Here is a 17,964-nt window from a genome sequence, read left to right as displayed (position 1 = left end):
TGCTACCATTTCAAGGCCTGCTACACTAATGGAAAAGAATGTGCTAAATGTAGCATTATCATGCAGGTCAGGCAGGGCAGCCCGGTACACATTTTCCCACAATCTCTGCTCATTAACATCTAGTTCCCCCATTGTGCAGATTTTTGGCTCTGTTCCATCAGAGCAGAGAAGAAAAATGTTTACAATATGCAAACTTGCAGGGACACAAAAAAAAAAGGGGGGCTTTGAAATGTCAGTCCTTTGGGATGAAAAGTTTCAAAGGGGAAGGTAAGTCAAAGGTTACTAATGGGATGTCTGCAACACCTGCTTTCAGTGGAGGCTTTATAAACAATCTTTACTTCTCAAGAAAAGTTTGGCCTAGACAAAAAATACCAGCTAAAATATCTGTGGCTGGCTTGAGCAGCCTGGTACCTATGAACAGAAAGGTCAGGTTTGTTATATCCTAACATGGCCTTTCACCCTGCTTTTATTGATAAAATGAGATTGCCTTGGTGGCCAATGTGTCTTTTCATGTGTTGAAGCGGAAGGCTCTGGACGTGGCATACTCAGCCTCTGCAGGCAAAGAGGAGGAGGAGGAGGAGGAGGGGGAGGAGGAAGGTGATGCTCAGCATTACTGCTATAGAAAACCCTGCACTCTGAAGAGGAGCCAAACTGCTGCACGTGGGAGTGACTTCTGCAAATTTCAGAAGTTTCCCAGCTCAGCTAAATGTTCCTCATGAGGCACTTTTGGTAACTGTGAGCAAGTTTCATAACCGTCATAACAACTCAGACATCTTCAGTACTAATTCTCCCCCGAAACAACCAGTGCATATTTCTAAGATTTTAACATGGAGAAGGCAAGAAAAGTGAAATCTTGCTAGATATTCATCAGATCACTACAGAACCTTAACACACAGCCTTTACAAACATCTTTTACTGAGAAAACATTCCTGAAACTGAAAAGCAATACCTTCCTCTCAAAGGCAGTGACCCAGGAACAGGGTTGTGTAAAATGCTTGTCTTACACCACCAGAGAGATCCTGCAGCAAAATTGGCATCCAAGTCCCCAGAAACAGCTTCAGGGGAAGCTGTCTTCCCCAAGACATCATCCTTGTTGTCCTGCAAAAAAAGTGCAGCAGCTTCTACAAAAGCTCAAAAAAATTCCATTTTAGTATAGAAGGAAGGAGAGAGCAGCATGATGGATAAAGTCACAAATTGGCACTTGGATCTGATTATATGTGAAAACTATAACCCATAAAACTTTCTCAGCTTTTTTATAACAGAGCTAATTGCACTTACGTGAAGTTGGTATTGCAACAACAAAAAGGATGACATTTTCTCCACAGTAAAACAATATCAAGTGTTATCTGCTCTCCTGTTATATTATCATATAAAATTTCTGATCTATAGCAACCGATACAATTGCATCAGCAGGAACTCTGTTACCAAATCAAGTCCATTTTAAAACTCTGTGTTTTTCCCCAAAGTTGGAAAGAAAAAGCCCCAAGATGATGATAATGATGATGGTGGGTATTAAAATACATGGAGGCACAGATAGAATTCCAGGAAGATTTAGGGAAAATAGCTTTTGGGCTTTACTGTGCTTGACAGTTTGTGGAACATGTATGTTTGCCACAGGTGACAGGAAATCAAATCTGACCTGATTACTTCAGCTGAATTTCATTTTCACAATGATAATCAATCCCTGTCTCTCCAGAGAATTGCCAGCACCCCATATGCCATACAGGACATGTCCACCTGTAGAGGACACAGATGCAGCATGAAGTTTTTAAGAGAAATACCAAATGTATTTCTACACATGCATTTTTTCAGACAGAAATTTTTCTATTCAATAACTTTTTGTGAGCTGTAACTATCCTAAAAGAGAGATCAAGTGCACTAATCTGGATACATCTTTGTGGCAATGATGACTCAGTCACACTATGTCTAAACTGGATTGTATCTGGCCAGCCTAGGTAGAACACAGAATATTTCAGGACAAACAATCATGAAGAATTTAGTATCTCTTAAAAAGATCAGACAATGGATGCTTTTAATGTAGTTTAGAGATGGCAGAAACCATTTGTTTCATGTGAAAACTGAAAGCTGGACAGCAAAGTAAACATAGGGAGTGCACTCTGTATGCCTTACAAATATAATCCAAGTTTATTTATAAATATATAAGAAGCTGAGAAATGTCTTCAATAAACTATTTGCATTTTTCATTTTTCTTGTCTGCAGATATGCAATTTTAGAACTTCATCTGGAGAGCTTAAGATAGTTTAGATATGTTTGTAAGGATGACCCTGCTTATTTCACAGAAGTTTTCCCTCCCATGAATTCACTGAGCTTTCAATATGTTCAGTGGAGCTGTTTCTTTTTACACTGGACTGAGATCAGATTAGACCCTTTTGTAAATGGTATGTCAAGAAACATGTTTTAGTCAAATGTAAGCCTTTAAAGCAAAGGTTCTGCTTTTGGTTTACATAATGATATGCTATGGAGAATAGCTTTCCTATTTTATATTCCTTCCCTTCTTCTCATACCGCCCATGACTCTTCTCTTTATGTGCTGCTTTAGATCTTTCCTTCTTGCTGTTCTTAGTAGAAACCACATTTCATTTGTGCCCTTGAAACAGCATATCAATGTGTTCAAACTTCCTGCTTTTTGACTGGAAAAACATTCAGAATTTCTGGTAGGACTTTCAGTTGGCCAGATGGCTGAACAGCTCACATTAACTTTTGCACAATGATGGGAGGAAGCACAGAAGAACCACCACTGGCTCCATCTCAGCAGGACCCTCAGCATAAGAAATCACTGTGTTTTGGCCCAAGTTGTTACAAGGAAGTCAGGTACCAGTGTACAGGTGTTAAATCAGATGATCCCATACCTGACCAATGCCATTCCCTTCCCTGTGTAACAAACAGACCAATTAAAAAAGATTTGAACACCAGCTTAAAAGCTCAGAAATGGAAGCACAAACACCGGGAGTACCAGTGTGATGCCAGATAACTACCACTTGGGCTTTCTTCAAACCTCCAGGTTTTAATATTCTGTGCAGAACAGAAATGCTGACATATCACTTGTTTTTTTGCGTGCAACTGCTCAGAACTAAAAATTACTACTTGAACCGTCAAGAGCGTTGCCTATTTTCTTATCAGATCCAGCATCTGAGCAATACTCATCTGCATCAGTTCTTTCAGTAACCTGTTTCCCTCTTCAATACTGGATTTTTTGTAACAAATCACTCTGCAAGGGTAGGGCTCTGAAAAGGGGCCTAGCAGAGAAACATGAATATGTGGTATGGGAAGCCCACCTCCCTTAGGGCAGAAATCTCAGCTAAAGCACCTTGGCAGCACATTAATAGCTATAAAAGACTCTTTCTTTGCTGACCACAAATATGCTGTGGTCAACAAGAGGTCTACTCACTGTTTTGTTAAAAACACTGATGATTTATTTTGCTTCAGCCATGTGTGAAACTAGTCACCACATTGTGAATAATAATATCCTCTTAGTCTCAATGGAGCTCTTTTCATACAGAAAGATCTGCAAAGCATTTAGCTAAATACTTGATATGGCAATCCACTGGCTGACCACTAAAATATAGCCATATCTGGGGTGGAACAGTGCAGGAAAACAACAATGCACGGCAGCAGAGGAGGCAGAATAGAAAAAAGAATCCATTAGGAACCAAAGCAAGAGCTGGAGTAAAATATAACTACGTCAATTAAGCATGAGCAGCAAACAAAGCTAAAATTATAAATTTGAAGAGCACCCTGGAATCTGTGGCTACAGGAAAAGAGGAGTTTATACAGTTCCTTGAGAGGATGAACTCCAACTGCACAGTGCCCTCTACTGTGAGATGAAATCCATAAAGGCTCAGAGGGGAGAAAATTATGTATTAAATCACTTGGGCTGCTTGGTTTCTGCAGCACCATCCTGAGGCTGTAAAATCTCAGAACTGAACTGGGCATGCAGCATCAAGCTGGAGTGGTCTGCTCTGTGCAGGATAGCTTGGCATCTGCTAAACCTGCTCTCCATAACACTTTCCAAAATGGCAAATGGCATGAGTACCAGAAGATACAGTGATTAAGTGCTTTTTAAACATCTACAGCTCTGGTAGTTTTGGTATTGAGTGTTATCCATCTCATTAACAGTTTGCAATACAGGCAAAATTACAGAACTGTATATTTTTTACACCTTTGAGAGGCAAACAACGCCCAGTTGGCTAGGTCTTGCTCAATAGGGGAAATAAACATCACTTCAGGGCAAATAATAATAATTAAAAAAATTAAAAAAAACCCCTCACATTTTGTACCTGATGATGCAACAAATTCATGCTAAAATTATAACAGTCCACCTATTTGTTCTGATATTTAAAATACTCCTACTTCACTAGGGCATGTTATTTTGCTCTTCTAAAGGATCCTAAATATCTTCTACTGAGTAGACTATACAGCAAGCTAAACTCATAGGGTTTCCAGCAGGGCACATGAAGAGACCAGGAAGGTTTAAGCACAGGAAACATCTCTCAGGTGACCAAAAGAAGGAACAGTTAGTTCAGTAGCAAAGGGCAGATCCTGTGACAAATCTCACCTCTGTTCAGGCTGCTCATTTGAGCCCTACACTGGTTTCTTGTGGTAAACCCTGGCAGGAGTTTTATTTCTCCTGCACCTCAAACTCACACACTCTGCATCAAGAGTTGGGAGATCCCAAGAGGTCTGCAGCTGGTGTAATGTTTTTTCCCTACCCCCTTCTAGCAACCTGCAGGAAACAAAGCTTCTTCAGGGAGTTTGCTTCATTAAAAAGCTGTCTTTTACTCCATCCTAAGGCACAGTTCTTTTACCCTTTTATTCTCCAAAATAAACATAAAACAAGTGAACACCCATTGATTCCACAACAGACATCCACATGAGCATGGACAGGACAAAGCTGTGGTGAAGGGCACCAGTGCTGAATGTCTTACTGAAAGTATTCAAATAGAATAAAAGTCTGCACAGAGCAAAAACAATTTTCTGAACAAATCTTGTGGAAGAGAGGAGACACCCAGAAGTGCCCTCTGTTTCAGAGCCCTCTGCCCACCAGGTGGGGGACAAATTACTTGCCCAGAGCTCTGCACAATCCTTTGGTGGATTTAAATAGTGCCAGGCTGAGCAAAGCACTTGTTGGACTTCAGTTGCCAGAAGACTCCTGAGCCACACTTTATAAGCATCTAACTAAAGGAGATGCATAAAATTCAGTCCAGTCCAAAAAAAAACCAACTTTGTAGGTATCCTTTTCTGTGCATTGTGGGTTTCTCAGCAAATTTCATTACTTTGAAGTTGCATAACAAATGAAACTCAAGCTAAAAAGGTGAAAGGAATCAAAGCAAATAAAAAGAAAATCTAGAGAGCTGTAGGGAATAATTTGGACACATGGTTGTTTTCCTAGTTGTGGAGTTTTCCTATGAGAGTCCGAATTTCAAGATGCATATATCCTGTACATTTCAAGGACTGGTTTTAGCAATCTAGGCATATCTGGTGGCAGTGATTTTGCTGTAGATGGGGTTTAGCCAGGGGAGATGCTGAACAGCCCAGTCCTGAAAGTCACCTGTTGCACTCCCTCTCTAGCACACATGCAGACATTGCTGCTGCTATCTATATGCAAAATGTTTAAAAACACTCTTCCCCTCCTATTTGTTTTTTCTTTAATCCTTGGAAAGTCTTTGTGGTGTGGCAGGGAAATATAGAGTTGGGGTAATGCAGAGAAAGAAGAATATTTCTATATACGCTGTATATAAATAATTCCAGAAGGTCAGATTACAGCTTGCTTTACTTTGAAAGGAGCAGTGTTTGGTACTTCCTGCTCTTTTGAAAAATCGGACCTCCTTTAACATGCTCAACCAAGATCCTTTTAAAAATTCTAGACTGTACATGAATTTTATATGTAAAATCACTGTCAGAAATATGAAATCCCTTCTTTGTTATACTTGAAAAAAAAAAAATCACAACCTCCTATGTTACTATCTTCTGGCTAACTGATTTGGTTTAATTTTTACTAGCAAGGAAAAGACTGAAAAGAAACAGATGATTTGTACTTTAGAAAGGCTTTTAAATAAACCAGACATTTGCTGCATTCAATAATGTTTTTTCACTGCTTCAATCATAGCCCAATAAGCACAATACCAGTGGAGTTTTTGGATAAGTAAAGAGCCTTTTTTTAACACAGAAGAGAAAAACAACTTGTTTACACTTTAGCAGCTGCTTAAAGATAACAAATGAAGTTTAAAAAGGCACATACTAATATCAACACATGACGTTCCCTAGGCTTGAAAATAAAAAATCAGAGCTCCATTAGGCTTAGACACTGATATTAGATTAGAAAGAAAAACAGTGTTTTCCTCTTGCATTTCTGGAGACAGACATTGTTTGCTGAAGAATGTAAAATTCAATCCCCCAGGGAATGCCAGAGGCTTTTTGGCAGACTCTCTGAAACTCAAGTCAACTCCTTTCTATAATAACTAACATTAGAAAGAAAAGGGGGAAAAAAGGAAGAACAGGAGGAGAAAGAGACATAATTACTTTCAATGTTTACATGGCTCTGGCTTTTTGAATCTGAAAAAGTATCAGACTGCAAAGACTGGACTTAATCTAACTTCAAGCAATTGACAGGTAGACTTCAACTACTAATTATTCTAAGTGGGCAGTTAGTCTTAGCTCACCTTAGAACAACAATGGGAAAGAACACTCAAGTTTATAAGAAAAGAAAAAACTGTGATGTCTCATATTTGTTCTTGCTCAAGCTCTGTGCCATCTAACAATATCAGCTTTGTGTTTAAAAAGCCAAGTTAACCAGCCTAACATCAGGGTGGGCATGCATTTCACTGTGAACATCCCTACAAATGTTCTCCATTCAAGCTGAACAGATGGAAAAAAAATTACTCTAGGCATAAATTTTATGGATGCTTAGCAATAAGAGTGCCCAGGCTCAGGAGGATAGGAGTTGCTATAAAACTGACTTGCTTACTTGGGTGTGCAAACCAAGGCTTTCTCCACCCCAAGGAACTACAGACTAGCAATGCAGCTCCCATATTTCTGGGGCATACAGAGCCTTATTGGTAATTTTGAAAATATCTCTTGCTGAAGGGAATTCTATATCAGTGTCAAAGGAGATTAACAAATCACAAAGGCTCTGGTTGTGCTACTGTCCTGTATAGTTCTTTTTCCTGTTTAAAACTGTAAAAGTGTAACTAAGTTAGATCCAATCCTGTGAATGTGAATAGATCTAAAGTGATCTCCTATAATGACATCAGTGAAAAGTTTTGTTCACTTATAAGAACTTCCTGTAAGTAGATGTTCTTACCACATATTACTAACAATTATAACCCGCATCAATGCAAAGGCTTTAGAAGCAAGTATGCAAGTACATTAGTTCAGCTAATTTTGTATATGTGCTTTACAGTACTTACTGGCTCTATTTGATTTCTTCAGATTGTGGTTAAGGGATTCTTTTGACCTGCAATGGTCAGCTCAAGCAAAACTTTTGGGATTACGTGTGGGAGTTTCCAAGCAATCCCAGCAAAGCTCCTGTTCAACAAAGTATTGCCTAAATAGATCATTAGCTAGATTATGCAGTAAGAATACCCACAAGACATAATTAAAGCAAAAAATACAACAGCTCTCTGTGTCCAGAAGAAGTATCTGAAGTGTTTCTGACTGAATTTAAAGATTTAAACAATCTAAGTAATTTTTGCACAGAGAAGGTGGTACACTGGTCAAATAGCTTGTGGCAGATAGTTTGCTGAAGGGCACCTTAGAGAAACATAAAACTCAGCTGCAGCTGAGGCTACGCTGTTTTGGTTTTTTTTAACAGTGTGATTAGCCTTCCAGAATGATCAGTTCCTGAGACATTTTGCTAAGAAAAGATAAAAAAGGAAAAAAAAACCCCAAAAAACAACAAAACAGGAAACAAAACAGAAAAACAGTTGTTTCATTCGCATTTCCTAGACTACCTCGAAGCATCTGTTGCCCAGAAAAGATAAGACAGGGCATTATGGAGTTTTACCCATCTTTCATGCTAACATGAAAAAAAGAGAAACAAACATATTTTCTGTAAAGGCATACCAATCCTCCTGGTGGACTGTTGTAGAGGTCCTAGTTGTTGGTTAACAACATCTTTTAGCAAAGACAATACAGCAGCGTGGATGGGCAACTCAGATAGCAAAAGCTCAGTGGTAATCACTAGGAAGAAAGAAAAAAAGTTTTTCACAGATTCTGAGATTACTGCCTATCAGTAATTCTAAGTACACAGGAAAGGTTACTGCACCAGGGATTCATATATTTATCAGTTAATCTGTCCCAAAGCCATGGAAGGTAATTAATGAAAAAGATAGTCAGGCATGGCTTCAGGCAGTAATTCAATATTACTCTAAATCTCTGCATGAGGAAACCTGTGAAGCAAAGAGGAAATGCATACTGTACAAGGACACTTGGGTTCTGAAACGTGATCCCCCGTGGAGTTTTCAGATGAAGCGCTTTTCCAGTGATTAACTCAGTACATTTGAATTTCATTATTTAATGTTTTAGGTGACTAGTTATTTGTGGTGCACTGAGAGGAAAACAAGTTTTCCATGAATAAAATCAGAGTAAAAGGCAGATAACAACTAAGCCATCTCAGGTCATTCAAATTCCCATTGCTCCTTGCTGAGCTAGTAGGACATTCACCGTGTGTTCTTACAGTTGGGGTTTTTTTTAATAATGATGCCATATTTTTCTTATATTCTGGTGGCAAAAGATCCATGCTAAGATGCATGGAACTTCTTTTCCATACTGGTAGACACTCTTCCACAGAGTTCATTAAGAATCAGCAGAGAGATCATTTGGGCTTTTCAGAATTTTTCAGTGTGCTCTGGAAATGCCCCAGTTACACCAGTGGCACTGCAAGCTTCTGCTCCATGGTCCTGCATGCTGAGTGCAGACAGGAAGCTGAGCTCTCATCATTTTTATAAAAGATGGGATCCCTCAAAACTGTCTTCCAGGTGGGGCAAGGAATATGGCTGGCACACACCTCTCCAGGACTTGGAGAGAAGCAGAGAGTTATTTATCTCTCTGCCCATTTTTCTGAAGCAAGAATCAGCTGAGATAATCTGAGGTGTTCTTCAAATTAAAGATCTCTGCAGAGAAGCCCACTGGATGTGTACATCCTTTGCCAACAAAATTATTTCTTCTGCCATACTTCTCTGGAAATAAAATACCAATTATTGAATAATGAGACTGGAAATTCAGCAAAACAATACAGATAAGGGTTAGATTAGAAATTAAATCAAATTTCAGAGCTTTGAAAATGTCCCTTTACTGCAGCATAAGTCTCACTGCTAAACTCACTGGGCTCTACATTTTGTGGGATACACCCCATCAGAAAGTGGTATTTTAAGCCTGTTTATGTTCTTTTAGTTCAAGAGTATTTTCATGGGCCGCCTTTCTCTTTTAGAGATCAAAGACAGAATTCAGACTGCACTGACAAACTCAGTTCTGGATTACATATGGATATGAAGTGGTGTTTCTGTACCATGAAATTTTTTCATCTTTCAGGGAAAATCTTTTCCTGTTTCCTGTTGGAATGAAAAAGAAGGCCTTAAAGGTTTTTATGCAAAAAACCAAAAACTCAGGAGAGAGTGGTGCAGTCCCAGTTAAAAACCTGGTGGCCAGTGCTCTCATCTGTCTGGTTTGGACTAAAGACTTGACTAAGTTTCCACAGATGAACACTGGTAAAAAAGGACTTCTGAAATCTCTATCAGCAGAAATTCTGTCCTGGAAGAGAAAAGTCCTGGTAAAAGTCGAATCAAAATCAAAATCATAGCATTTGTATAAAATATAAATGAAGGAAATGAAGGACAAATTCAATCAAATGGTGCCAGTTTTCATCATTCCCCTCACCAAAAGCAAAACAGACATTCACTACAGATGATGAGATACTTGAAAACAAAACAAAACAAAACAAAACAAAGGAAAAGCCCCTCAAACCCAGAAAGGCTGCAGCTACACCCATTTCTACTTTTGATATTCTGATCTGCAATACCCTTGACTTCCTAGATTAATAAATTACCAGGCAGTAATGATTAAATTTTCAAATATTATATACAAAGACTTTCAGATTTTGGGCATGAACATTCCAAAGCATTATCAACTTAACTAAAGACTTTCCAAGTTTGGTACTTAATATACTTTCTGCACAAACAAACAAAAAAATATCTGCCTTTTTTGACCTTAACTCCCCAGCAGGTCAGGACTGGAGCAGCACCTCTGCCCTCCCCAGAAAGCCCCTACCTGAGGCTGGTTTTGCCCCCAGGACAGCACACAGAGGTGCCTCTGTGGGATACTGGTACCCAAGGAGATGAAGGGGAGGCAGCTCTAGACAGCAAGGACCTCTCAAGAGCTGCATCTGTGTTTAACAAGGTGGTGCAGAGTGATGTGTTTGCTTTCTGCACTGCCAGGACTGTCCAGGTGATCCTGATTTCCATGTGAAGCCCAGGGCACGGCACAGCCGTGCCCAAGCCAGGAGTGTAGCAGGAGCCCTTTGCATGGAGGGCACTCATCTCATCATGGCAACAAGGGCTGGGAAAGCGTGTTCCATCTGCATTATACTGAGAGTTGGCATCTGGCACAAGGACTAGATGGTGGCTTTTGATTGGCAAAAGATATACCTAGAGTGCTGAAACCTTTGAGATGCTCTGACAGGTCCATTTAGTTAATTTAAAAAAAACTCTTTATTTAGATATGTATACAACAAGGGTTCTATTTTTTTTTTTTTTTTAATTAAAACCATGATATGACACCACAAATCTAAGGCCCCTATGACTTATTCCAGGGCTGGAAACACTGAGCAGGACCTTTTTTTAAATATTCAAGTGATGACCAATGTCACTCTGTATCATTCAAACTCTAAATAAGACTCATCATAATTTAAACAGAAAATTCATTAAAAGTACTGCTACAATTTTAATAAAGGTATTGTTTTAATAAAAAAAAGCTAAATGTCAGAACGTAACTATTGTGATGACTGTACAGTTTCCACATTATAAATAAAATTCATGTGTTTTTGAACAAAGACTAGATCATGCTTCACATATTTTTTCAGTTGTTGCCTAACATATCTGGAATATATTAAAAGTCCTATTCAGCTGTAACTCAAGCAATGCACACAAGCCATGAAATACACACTTTGTACAGAGGACTAGTGTGCACTCAGTATCACTTTTTCAAAGGGACACAATTGCTGTGTGAGTGACCCAGAACCCAGAACAGACACACCAAATTGCATGTTCAACTCTTGCATTAGGTGAGAATTCCTCTCCAAAATTCAACTTTCCAGGCTGAGTTCTCATTCCAAATACTCTTCTTAAAGAGTAAGGTTTGCTACCAGCAGAGTCTGCTTTTACTATTCTGTTATGACAGCTTTACTCAACCTGAGGTTAATGGCACGAAACTGGAAAGACAGAATTCCTGTAAAATAATGACAGTAAGTTTCCCTTGTTCACAGGCTGTTCATTCATACCCTTCCAAGTCAATGACAAAGATTCCATTGATTTTAGCAGTGACAAACCACTACCCATATGAAATACATGTTTTGACCCCATCTTTAGAATTCATATTTATTCTTGGAGTTACATATTTCTCAATAAATCTTTGGAAAACAGGCTGCATCAAACTACAGAAAAATGTCTGTATTTATCTCTCTGGGGAAACCACTTAGATGCACAGAGAAACACAAAGACTGTAGGGATTTGCTTATTTGCACACGGAGCTGTTTGTCCTCCAATTCAATTCACAAACAAATCACAAATCTAAAAGGCAGTAAGATAGCAATGTGATTAATCATATCTTGTTTATCTTTAGTGCATCCTGGGAACACAGATCAGCAACACATTCCCCTTTGGGCTTCATTCAGCCTCCTCTGAAAAACAATGAAAGATGCCAAAGACTTCAGTGGTGAGTTGAAATTGGACATATGATTTCTGAGATGCAGCTAAGAAGTCAGGGCTTCAGATAGGGTTTGTTTCTTAAATAATTATTTGTACTAAAATAAAATCTCACTTCCACTGTATTTAAGCTAAGAACGCCTTCAGTGTTCAGTCCTAGGGGGCTGTTTGTACTTGATCAGAATAATCCATGTACTCACAAAAAAGATGTAGTAGTGAATAATTCTCTGATTTTTATCAAGAAGAAAGACTAAAACTGCTGCAGACTTTGGAAGTCTGACATAAACATTTATTTGTTTCTTTCAAGAGTTTTATTACTTCCTTGCTATTTAACTGCAAGTTTCGTTAACAAAAGGGACAAATACTAAAATGCTTTTGTAATAACTGCAAACTTTTAACATTAAAATTGCAGAAACAATCCATTTTTAATAAGTCTGTCTTGGTAACCTTGTATTTTGACCCAAGGTGAAAGGTGAAGATTAAATCTCTTCCACCTTTCTGAATGCAGCTGCTGTGCACACAGACTTTAATTGATGTGAGGCTCAGCTTTGTAACCCAAGCCCGTCTCCCGCCTGCAGCACTGAAAACGTGCGATTCAGGGCTCAGTTACTGCTGATAGCAGGGCCCTCTCAGCTGACGGTGTGGACAGGAGAATAAAGTCTTTGTCACTATCTATTCTCCATCAGAGTGACTTTTTTCTTCTTCATAACTCCAGTATTCAGGTCAGGCCTATAATGGTGGCCTCTCAGCAAGCAGCGATATAAAGTGAAGCAAACTGAAAAATGAGACAAACAAGCCCTGGGTGAGCACAGCGGGGATGCTGAGCAGAGACCCACCTGACACACCCTGGGCAACACGTGTATGAGTTTCTGTGGGAAGAGGGGTTTGGATAAATCCAACACCTTTTTCTTTCAATTCCTTTTGCACCTGACTGAAGATATCCCAAATCTGAATTCCTTCTTTTTCTCCCTAAGTACAAATACCTGTACATTAGGGATGCTGGTAACCTTGGAATCATGGCAGCTCTAGCAAAGTAATTCTTTAGGTTTTTCAATCATAGCCTTGACTGCTTGAACAACATTAGTACTCTAATGTTGTTAGTGCTGGCCTAGAAATGTCTGAAATCAGGGACCAAATCAAGGCACAATAATAGAAACTGACAAAACAGGTAAGGTTACTCGAGCCTTTTTTAAACTTACACCACATTTTCTCATATGCAAGAGTATCTAAAAGCATCAGGAGTTACTCAAAACCATTTTAAAAGTCTAACTTGAATTTGAATAAACTATACATACATGAGGGGCTAGTCCCAAAGCAGCATCTCTAATACATGGCAACAAAACACGCTTGCTGAGTTTAGATGGAGGACCAGTATGTCCTACATACCCAAAAAAAAAAAGGACCCCAAAGCCACAGAGCAAAGTACAGCATGTGCTTCCAGCCTAGTTTTCCAAGTCATATCTTTCTGGCAGGTCAACTTATTTTAGAGAAACTTGGCTTCTATCACTTTGTGATTTTAATTCCAGCATTTGGCAAAATTTAGTTTTCTAATCACTGGCTGAGTTAAGAGGTCCAAATTGCAAAAGTGAAGACTTTTGCCTACCTCCTGCCAGGGCCAGGTGACAGCAGTGGGTCTGCCTGGGGGTTTCCAGAACACCCCACTCTGTGTGTAGCTAGACAGAATCAGTTTAAAGGCCAGTGTAGTATAAACTATGCTTGAGCTAGGAGACATTTCTGAGGACTCTCAAACCACTCCAGTAATCCCCTGAGACTCCTGAGATGCTTTCACAGAGCAGCATTTCTAGAGGATCACCAAATGCTCCAAGGCTTAGCGTGGGCAGTTCACAGAGCGATTGCTTTTTTTCCCCTCCACTGTGAACAGAACCATTTTAATGTGAGAATTACAAGCATTTAAAGATTAATCACTCTCCAATTATGCCTTATTATTCATTATACATCTCAATAGAGAAAAAAATAAAACTGAACTTCACATTTCTGAGTGTTAAACTCACGAGACAAGAAAATGAAGATGCCTAAGGATGCTGAGCTTTTGCTAAATACTGCTGGATTCACAAATGTTTTTAAGGGCCCTAGGCAGTCAGTTTGGTCATTGACTTTGTTAATACTTGCCTCTTTTTTGGACAGTGGCAGGAGCTGTGTCACTTAGGAACCTGAAAGACCTCAGACAAATGTCTGTGAAACAGTGATGGAGTGTTTGTAAAACTTCATTCCTATGCAGCTGGCAGGTATGTATCAGCACCAGCTTGCAGGCACAGCTGGAGCCTGGACTCTCCCTGCTGCTACTTAGATGGTCATAATTATGACATCAAAGTTATCACTCCATGAATTTTTTTTTTTTCCAAAGGCTGTAACATTTTGTGCACAGCAATTATTCCTGCAGCCTCCTCAGAGCTAACTGCCAATCAGTACCTGATTTTAGATGGCACAGATTGGATTTCTTTAAAGGCAGAAAAAATATCTTTCTAGGGGGCTCTCTAAGAAGAGTTATATGAAATATAACTTACTGTATGAGCTGATTCCAAATGACTTGCTAATTAAGCACCAAGTCATCTGTTAATAGAAGTAATTACAGAGGGTTCAAGAGACCTTGAGTCATATTATTATTCACAGCCTGAAATCTGCCATCCTTTTATGTTATGAAATTGATGACATATTGTCTACAGTGGCCAGAGATGGAGGTGAAGTGACAAACTTAACACCACTAACCTCGTCCTAAATTACCTCCTGAGTCATTACCAGCATCAGCTAGTATCTGAATAAAGGACAGGAGGAAAATATAAAGACAAAATCACTAAGAATAACTCCTATTTTAATACAAAACCTAATTCAGGAAATAAGCTAAGGTTGTGGGGCCTTAATATGTTAACTCAGGTTTAAAAGGCAACCAGTTACTATAGGGTATAATATGATCCATTTGTCAGAGAAGTTTTGCATTTAAAGCCCTAGCCCACTACAGGGCTGTTATGGGACACAAACTAGCTTTATTCAGACCAAAAGCTCCTTATCCCTTTTCTTTTCCTAGAGATGTAATATGCTACAGGACAGGATTTAATTCATAAAGGTCCTAAGTAAATGAGGTCCGTAAAATCAGAAAGACTCAACTCACTCCTATCTCTCCATTCTTTACACTAAAAGGGCAGCTTCTTGTTTACCCCACAGGGTATTATCTTTAGGAAGGAAAAAATTCTTGAGAAAGAAACCATAAATTGACCCAGCATCTTTTTTACTACAGAAATATTGAATTAAATGAGGTGGAAGTATTTTTACAATTCTACTTGTACTAACTGCAGTAAATTTAGCCTTGCCTTAGTTTCCATGGTCTTATTCAATTCCATTTCTCTAGATAAGGGAATCTAGCGAGGTTCACCATCAGTTTGTATAGGGGCCCTATATGTTACTGAAGAGAAAAATTCCACATGTCTTAAATATAATTTTCTTACTATACCTGCTGCTCTGTTGTTTTATTTGTCTGAGAAAAAGTGAGTTGTTCTTGTACTATAGATGGTTTTGAGCAGTCCACATCACCTCTGAAAACCAAGGGCTGAAGCTGTACCAAATCACTGGTAGAATGAGACAACTGTTGGACAACAGAACATTAGCCTTGTTTTCTCCAAAGTTCTTAGCCCTTTCTCTAAGTTTGCTCCACTGCCTGTACATCAGAGCATTGCTGGCCAGGGTACTCTTAAGCAGCTTATAACCCTCGCATTTCTCAGAGTAGCACACTGTGCCACCTCCCAGTCACTTCTGTTGTGCACAGCTTACAGACAAGAGCACTTGGACCTTGCTGTTCACACGTGGCACCTTTGGTACAGGGGACACAGAGAAAAGAGGGACAGTGCCAAATGCCATCCTCTCAGTTGCTTCACCACACCTGCTGGTACAGTCAGGCTGGTAGAAGAAGAGACTTTGTTTAAGGCTTGAGCAATAAGCAGGGTGATAGAGACATTTCAGATAGACACTTCCACTGAGGTGACATGGAAGCAAGTGTAGAAGAAATTGCTGAGGGGAAGGTTAATTATGCATCTTAGGGAGCTGTTACTGGGCTTGATAGACTAGAAGCAGAATTTGAGGTCCTTCCAGCCCATTAAACAATGTCCTAACCAGAAGGCCTAATTGAATAAGATTTGAGTTAAGTATTGAAGAATCTTCTACTGGACCTCACTGCCTCACACATCCTACAAGGGGTCAAAAGGACTCAAAAGAAGACAGCTGCAATCAAGGCACTTACTGATGATTGGAGTAGTAAAAGTAGATCATGAGGCTTGAGTGGGATTCTCAGGTACCTAAGGAAAAAAAAAAAGTAAGTTTTACTCTAATCTTCAGGTTCAGAGTTAATTTTAAGGCAGATAGAAACAATTACATACCCTCTTTTCCCAGTAACAAACAATCGTCACTGAATAAAAAAAGGAAGTAAATGTAAAGACCAGATGTTATCCATAAATGTGGCTCTGTATGATTTAAAATCTCTCAGTTTAACCTAATAAAAAGCACTTCTTAGAATTTCTTAACCCTGAGATAAAACATGTGTGATACAGAATGTGGAAACTTCCAACCTATAAACATCAATAAATTTCTGGTATCAAATTCATTTGGCTACATAGTTCTTTGCCATGCAATACAGAGTGAAAGACACTCTCTTTATTCATCCCATGGACCCAGTCCGCAGATTAATTTAAATGCTTGTCTCTCAGTGGGAGTTGTCTGTTTAAAGTAGTTTTGAGGGTCTGGGCTACAGCTCTCAGCTCTTCATTGACTTAAAAAATGTGGTGTGGCTGCTTTATGCAGAAAGGGACTTTAACCCAAAACAGCATCTCTGTAAGAGGATTAGAAAAATTCCATTCTTTTAATGACTGGCTAGATGTTTGCTCTCCTTTACTTAATACTCTTTGTCTGTTATTCTTAATTATCAACATAAATGATTTCAACCACTGTTGTAAGTAATCTGTCATTTTATCCAAGTTTTTGTTGAATAGTTCTTTTGAAATGATCTGATTATTGATTTCTTTAGGAGACCATTCATCTGAATCCGCATGCCTGCCCATATAACAGCCCCTCTGCTGCTTTTGGGAGGTTCCTCCAAGATTCACGGTGGTGAGTTTAGCTTAGTGCTAGCCCAGGCAAATCAGGAACTTCACTGGATGGTAAAGATGTGCTTAGGACTGCCAGTAAACACTGGCACAAAACCTATTTCTAAATGTAATTAATAATACTTGGCAATTTGTGCCATTTTTTCCCCAAACATTAATGTTTTCACAGTGCCCTCATAAAGATGGAAACTTTCCCCCCCAAAATCTTGTACACCAATCAACTCCCTTGGATCCTAAGTAACTTAAGACTAATATTGAACATCAGCAATGAATATAGCTCCTTAAAAAATCCTGGCTGAGGACTAAATTTCACACCACTAATATAGTCCTATGTTACAGGATACTGTGTGATAACAGGCCTTTTAAAACAGCCAAGATATATTTTGTAATTTAGAAAATTACTCTGAGGAATCATTTGTCAGTTTAATGAAAATCTGAAACTACAGGTTTGGATAATAGAATTATTTGTAATGGCTCTGCTGGAATGATTTCTTTCAGATGGGTTATTTGAAGGATTGAAAGAGGGATTTCACAGCTGAAAGAAAGAAAGGATTTATCCTAAGACTCATGTAAGCAAAACACGTTTAAATTTCATAATACAGTGCCTTTGACTCTGTGGGACTATTGTTTTCACATGTCTTGAGATGCAGGAGATACTTCTATTCACAAGTCTATTCAAGAATATATTGAAAGAATTCCATGCCCTCCTAATGCAGGTGTTCATCACCCACAGAGGACAAAGTGCATTTACTTATTACATTGTGACCTTATAGAGTTACAAGGAGTTACAAGGGGTTGTGTCACATCCCTGCCAAGACAGAGCTGTACAGTAGAGAGAAAACCTGTTTCTGAGACAGAGGAAAGACTCAGGCCTCAGAAAGGTGAGACGGATGCAGAAAAATTTATAAAAACCACATAGCT

At 39.0% G+C, this 17,964-nt stretch overlaps 1 long non-coding RNA gene across 1 annotated transcript in view; it reads right to left on the bottom strand.

Moving 5' to 3' along the window:
* Nucleotides 1–8,092: 8,092 nt before the first annotated feature.
* LOC136555255 (uncharacterized) overlaps nt 8,093–17,964 on the bottom strand; it is a 191,364-nt gene continuing 181,492 nt past the window's right edge. The window contains exons 2-3 of the long non-coding RNA XR_010783446.1: nt 16,185–16,239; nt 8,093–8,198 (exon numbers count right to left, since the gene is read on the bottom strand). This is a non-coding gene — a long non-coding RNA (uncharacterized lncRNA). The remainder of the gene's footprint in view (nt 8,199–16,184; nt 16,240–17,964) is intronic.

The sequence above is a fragment of the Molothrus aeneus genome, chromosome 3, assembly GCF_037042795.1.
Source record: "Molothrus aeneus isolate 106 chromosome 3, BPBGC_Maene_1.0, whole genome shotgun sequence".
NCBI lineage: Eukaryota > Metazoa > Chordata > Aves > Passeriformes > Icteridae > Molothrus > Molothrus aeneus.
Note: the sequence above shows the minus strand (reverse complement) of the source record. Positions and strands in the feature narration are given on the sequence as shown.